Source organism: Engraulis encrasicolus, chromosome 12 (assembly GCF_034702125.1).
Source record: "Engraulis encrasicolus isolate BLACKSEA-1 chromosome 12, IST_EnEncr_1.0, whole genome shotgun sequence".
Taxonomy (NCBI): domain Eukaryota; kingdom Metazoa; phylum Chordata; class Actinopteri; order Clupeiformes; family Engraulidae; genus Engraulis; species Engraulis encrasicolus.
This window is the reverse complement of record NC_085868.1, coordinates 50,231,762-50,238,466: the sequence shown is the minus strand read 5'-3', so window position 1 is coordinate 50,238,466 and position 6,705 is coordinate 50,231,762. Positions and strand designations below refer to the sequence as shown.

At 41.7% G+C, this 6,705-nt stretch overlaps 1 protein-coding gene across 1 annotated transcript in view; it reads right to left on the bottom strand.

Annotated features, from left to right (window-relative positions):
• Nucleotides 1-6,218: 6,218 nt before the first annotated feature.
• dennd6b (DENN/MADD domain containing 6B) overlaps nt 6,219-6,705 on the bottom strand; it is a 27,284-nt gene continuing 26,797 nt past the window's right edge. Inside the window, exon 20 of the mRNA XM_063212399.1 lies at nt 6,219-6,705. This exon is cut by the window's right edge and continues 1,576 nt beyond it. The gene's annotated coding sequence lies outside the window, so the exon portion shown is untranslated.

Sequence of the window (6,705 nt, the reverse complement as noted above, 5' to 3'; positions counted from 1 at the left end):
ACCTCCTTTAGCTGAATTGGAGCCAATGGCCTGTGTTTGTGCAGAGCACACTGTCAGTTTGTTTATGGAATGTTTTAACAGCTGTGCGTGTTGTGGGGAAACTACAAACCTGTCGTCTGTCGTGAAGGTCACTGGATTGGGGGACGCGTGTCCTTACTTTGACCTGTGTGGCTTAATAGAGGTAGCAGGTCGTTTTAAAAATATGTTACCACACAGAACCACCACGTTTGTAATAAGTGACATCATTAAGATAAAGAAGTAAATCACACTCTATAATATAATAAAGATATCGTATAATATCGTAATATATCGTAAATTATATCGTATATAACATTGTATCAGTATCCACGGGCTTGTACTACGAGTGCAGTAGTTCAACCTAACCAGAAGTCATTTTTAAGTTTTTCTTTTTACAAAGTAATTCAGACAGCAGCAAAATAACCATACAGTTTCCAGTGCATTGTGTGTGTGTCAACAAAGTGTCACCGTGCTGCGAGTCATCAGGGTGTCACCACAATGCACTAGAAACTGTATGGTTATTTTGCTGTTGTTACTACAAACAAACAGTTATTACCCAAATTAACATGAAATTACCACCTTATTAGCGATCCGTAAAGTAAAGTGTAACCGAATGAATTCTGAATACTGGTATTTACTCTGCAAAAAGGAGAAGACTGTTCACCAGCAGACTTACACATGCACCAAGCAGTCAGGTAGGATATACTGTAGGCCTACGGTGATGCTTTAGTACCTCAACATCCCAGTTAAGAGATGGCATGTACACTGGCTATCAGACATCTGAACCTGCTTTGACTTTTGCCATGCATGGAATGTGGTATTTTGGATACACTGTATACACTTTGGTAAGGTGTACCTTATGCTATGTAATAAGTAATTAGCTTACTGACCAGCATTGTCTATTGTCCAATGGCTACTGGGCGACCCCTACTGCACCTTGTGACCTGATGAAGGCCCTGTAGCGGGCCGAAACATGTTGGCAGTGGCAGTATTTTTATTAATTATTTAAGTTCTAATATGAACTAGCCTCTACAATAAAGCGTTTTTATATAAGAGTGCCTTGGCGTCCTGCCTTTAAAAAAATATATTCTTTGCCAAAGAGCACCTTCAAACCACCACCAGTTTTACCACTTGAACACCGCAGCCCTCCAGTCCTACCCACCCAAGCACCACTGACACCACCCAAAGTAAAAGTAAAAAATAGAAACACAGTTTATTTCCAACAAAAGTAACTTATCCGAGTAAAAAGTAGAACAATGTACTTGTCTTAAAATAAGCTGATTCTGCACAGGTTGGGTTGAGTTTGTGGTGGGTCCTTGTTATGTTTTTATTGTTTTTCAGTAATAACAAAGTCTATCTCAATTGGTGGGTAAAATGGAGTAAACGGTGTAACAGCTATGTAATATCATGTGCTACTGTTGTAATTACACCACACAAGCACTTTTACTTTTACTTTGTCCACCAGCCAGGGCCCTGATAACCCACCCCCAAGGTCAGCCCTGTGGAGCTGTACTGTGACTGTGCATTCTACACGAAAAAAAGCCTAGAGCTCTGCAATGGGGCACCTAAGTCACGCCCTCTACTTCCTGGTTCATGGGGCAGAGGGAGTGAAAAAATGATTACTGGGCTTGAAAATGAGTGATTTTTGGATTTGTGGTGCATAGGTGGAGGTCCAAGGTTTGGATTGGTGTAAAAAAACCCCACTAATTTTCAAGCCCAATATTTTTTTTTTTACTCCCCCTACCCCATGAACCAGGAAGTAGAGGGCGTGACTTAGGTGCCCCATACACACAAACATGCTGTTGCTTCATATCAGTGCATCCTGATATACTAGACTTAACTATTGCAACTAACCTGAGTAACCAGTCCCATAACTCAATGTTTATTTATTATCATGTCAGAATGTTACACTAGGTCAATGTAAATATACAGTAGGCCTACACACAAGCACAATTTTAGCTGTTAAACTTGATGCTATTTATGACACTGAATTTGTAGACATACCGGGGGTATATGAAGGTAGGCCTAGGTCTATGTATTAACATAGATCGTTATAATATTACATACAGGCGCTTTCACACCAGTGTGCTCAACTGTGACCCCTACAGAATGTTTCCCATAAAACAACCTAGTATCCGGTGACAGTCTTATTGGCAGGGTGCGATTTGTAAGGGGGGATGGGGGGGGATTGTCCCCCCTTCTGGTTTTGATACTGATACTTTTTGTACATGATTTTAATCACAGTTCAATGAAGTTCCATTGATTTTGCTTAAAATCTGAAGCATTTTCTTCTGGCTTTCCGTCAAATCGCTTCCTGCTTATTGGTATCTATCTCTGTCTTTGTTTTGCGCTTGTAAAATATTGTACCGCCTTATACTAGTATATTGTGAATGGTTTGAGTATTTTAAAATAGTCAGGACTCGTGAATGAAAAAAAACGAGAGAGCAAAACAATATTGAATTTTTCAGGATGTTTATTTCGCAATTAAATATTCAAGTAATTCAATATGGGCAAAGACTTAACACAACACTTCACCTCTTGTTACTTGTGCAATTTTAGCACAGAATCATTACAAGGTCTATGTTGATTCAGTGATTCATTACCTTCGAATACGTATAACCACCACTGCACTCATCAGGGCCGGATTAATGCACAGGCAAGATATGGCTGTAGCCTAGGGGCCCCCACCTGCCAGGGCACCCCCCGATTGGCCAAAAGTGAAAAATTGCAGAATTGTGACAAGATACAATATTTAAACATTTGAGTCGTGTTGACCACAACTGGTTGACGTGTTATCCTTAATTCCAAGCTCGTAATTATGACATAACACTGTCCATATCAATTTGTTGCTAAATTTGCCTTCCGATGGGGCCCACATGAAACCTGCAGCCTAGGGCCCCCAAGCCATCTTAATCCGGCCCTGGCGGTCACCATCCACATCTAGTTCTCACATTCAGTATCTTCACGTCACCAAGCCATAACATCAGCTTGCGTTGAATAATCAGAATAACATGGTCATTAAAACATAGCTATACACATTTTTAAATTAAAAACACAAGACACTATCGAAGGGGGCGGAGGAATTACCACGCCTGGCTTCGAACCCAGGCCTCGTCGAAGCACAGGTTCGAATCCTGATGGGGCAACTTTGCTACCCTTCGCTACGCACTCTTGTACAGTAGATGTAAAAAAAGGATCACCATGAGTTCAAGTGTTTAGCATCTGTGTGTTTGTGTGTGTATTGTGTACACAAACACATCTGACGTCAGGGGCCTGTACTACGAAGCTGGTTCTCTGGCTTATCGGGGTAATGCCGTGTCCAGACCAAGAGCGAACTACGCTGCCTGGTAGCGTGGGTCGCAGAAGAAGTTTCGCCTTGAATTCGCTGTATTCGCTCCAGACGCAGCATTGACATGTTTGATTCAGCTAATCATATAATGGCTCTGGCTTGACAGCCTGGGACATTCAGAGATATGAACGTTCCGATTGGTTTTCGCCGAACAGCGTCAGAGCGAATTCACCTACGATTAGTTTAGTTCAATAGTCAAAATTCGCTCTGGTCGCTCAAGAAGCTTCGCTCCTGGCGCATTCGCTTAGGTAGCGCAGGTCGCATGCCCTCCATTGAGGAAATAATGAATTCTGTCGCTGCGTTCGCTCTTGGTCTGTACGCGGCACAACTTCAAGAGGAACTTGGTCATGTGCAGCTTATGTTCCTGGTTAAAGGACCAGTTCAGTCAATTTCAATATGCTGTTGTATTGCTCACGCTACCCTTGACTTGTTAGTACCCGGTGATGCCACATTTTTCGGCTAAGCCCTTTCCGAGATATGAGCTATTCTAATGGGGGCAGCATTTGTTTACATTAAAAAAAAAAAAATGAACATAGGCCTATTCCAAATATTTTCCCGAAAAGGTACCGCTGTTTGCTAGTTGTCTGCTGATGTTGTATAACATTTCGGATGTTTTTGGGAATAAATAAAAAATGTTTTTTTTTTTTTATGTAAACAAAGTGCTGCCCCCATTACAATGACCAAGATCTCAGAAAAGACTGAATGATAATTTAAAAAAAAAAAACCTCAGGTACTGACAAGTCCAGGGTAGTGTGAGCATTACAACTGCATGTTGAAATTGACTGAACTGGTCCTTTAACCCATACTACGAAAGGTGGATATGTTTGACGTGAGGTATGCTGCCATGGCAATTTCCTCTACATCTCAAACCTGGCATTGGCAGTTAATGTTCTTGGTTAAGTTGGGGTTGAGCTACTCTTTGGCTGAAATCTCGAAACAGATTGATCCAGACAGTGAGGATCATTTCGTCGCATTTCAAAATTCTTCACCTCTTCTGACAAAACCTTCAGTGAAATTAACGCACACATTAATTCACAAACATGTGCAATTGCAGAGGTGGTTGGTACTGCCCTGTCACTTCATACACTAATACAGACAATGGCAATAGTTGTTTTGAGGACACTGTCGTCTGGTAATGATAGTTAATGATAATTAAGATTAAAATTATGCATAAGATTAATATTCATCGGTGCAAGCCGATTCAGCAGATAAAAATACAATAAAACTGTGCATATGCGCGAGCACACCTCCAGAATTTAAGTAAGAGGCGTGAAGAAGTGGCTGCACATGATTGCAGTATTTAAAATGATCTTGGTTCATGGTTTATGTTATTTTACGAATGTAATGAAACAAGTTAAGATAGGCTACTAAACTGTTGGGATGAAGGCTTCACAAGTTCGATCAAGTGAAATTTAAGCAAATGGCTGGTTATCATAGCGCACTGGCGTCTCTTTGCATTTATCAGCATTCCAGTTTAATGCTCTGCAGAAATGATTGATCATAACCACTTGCTGATTGGCAATGGATGCCCTGCTACGAGAACGTGCAGGTACTCCGATTTAGGCAACTCTGGGTAGACAAAACAACATCTAAATCGGCGTCGTAGTGCGAGTTAGCCCCGGTCAAGGTAGCCAGTTTCTGTCAACACTGGTTTACCAAGTCAACCCTGGGTGGGTTAGTTCTAAGTGGATTGAACTGCGTTCGTAGTACGGGCCCCAAAACACCCTGGCATACACGGGCAAATACATAACCACCATTACACAACATATGCATCTCACCAACTGTTGTAAAGCTTAACATACAAGCAGGCACACACCCACACGCACACTCACTTACACACACACACACACACACACACACACACACACACACACACACACACACACACACACACATTTGTCTCACACACACACACACACACACACCCTTTTCCGGCAGGGTAACCTTTGCACACTACACAAATAAAACACTGATGCAAAATAGGTGTTTAGGCATTCTTGAGGTACAATAATACCAACACGATCTCACAGATTTCGTGTCCCAAAGATCCGTGTCCATTCCACAGAATTCTGAGAGATCAGGCTGATAATACATCCAAGCGACACATTCAACTCTGCCCCTCTACATTGTACTGCGTGCGTGTGTGCGTGTGTGTGTGTGTGTGTCACTGTAACCCGTGGATGCTGTTTGGATGAGTTTCTGCATGGTACCCCTGAAAAAAAACACACACACACACACACACACACACACACACACACACACACACACACACACACACACACACACACACACACACACACTTCATTACAGTATTAACACGTGTAGGTGCAAGAGCTGCATTAGTGAAGAGCTTTGTTGACAGTGGAGCAAGCTTGAATGCATGCTTTCCTACTCTGCCCCTAGTGGTGGCATACAGTACAACATTAGTTTGTGAGTAGTACCATCTATTTGTCCATAGCCACACATCCATCCATTCATTCATTCATACAGTATCTAGACATATTAACGCACCCATAAATCTGTCCATATATGCATTCATCTGTCCATCCATCCATCCATCCATGATACGCTTAATGGTCCTCTATTAGAGTAAGATACAGCAGTGGTTCTTAACCTTTTTTTCTTAACGCACCCCCTTACCTGTGCCGAAGAGAAGTCGTGCACCCCCAACCCAAACGTCTACATGTATATACATACTAAAAATGATTTTAAGTGATTAATTGCAATAGTTCTTGCTTGGGACATTAATCAATATCTTAATGACTTTAAATGGGGACCAAACATGTTTTAATTTTGTCTTAAATTGGACTAAATATAATGTTCCAGACACAAATTTTGGTCGCAACCTCAACATAATCAAAATCCCGCGCACCCCCTGAAATCTCAGGCGCACCCCCAGGGGGTGCCCGCACCCCAGGTTAAGAACCACTGAGATACAGTACGGATTAAATAGGCATTGTCTTTGGAGAAGATGATATAAAATAATAGATTAAGTCCTGTGGTTCGGTTGTTGTCAGCAGTGTTTGCTTTTTTATTTCAACTGCTTAAATAGCCTAATGTTCAACAATCAATGTCCATCACCATTAAGCTAAAATATTTAGACAGCTTGCTTCACCTTAATTTCCCCCTGGGATCAATAAACGATACTCTACTCTACTCTACTCTACTCTCTCTACTCTTTGAGTCGAGAGCGGGGGTTCAAAGTTGCAGTGATTGGTTAAAGTTGCGTTGTCGCGCAGAATTCGCGGGAATTCATTGAAGTTGCGAAAAAGTTGCAAATCGCAACATCGTGAATTCCTGGAGGGACTGGATACTTCAAGCTCGTACTGTTCTGGGAT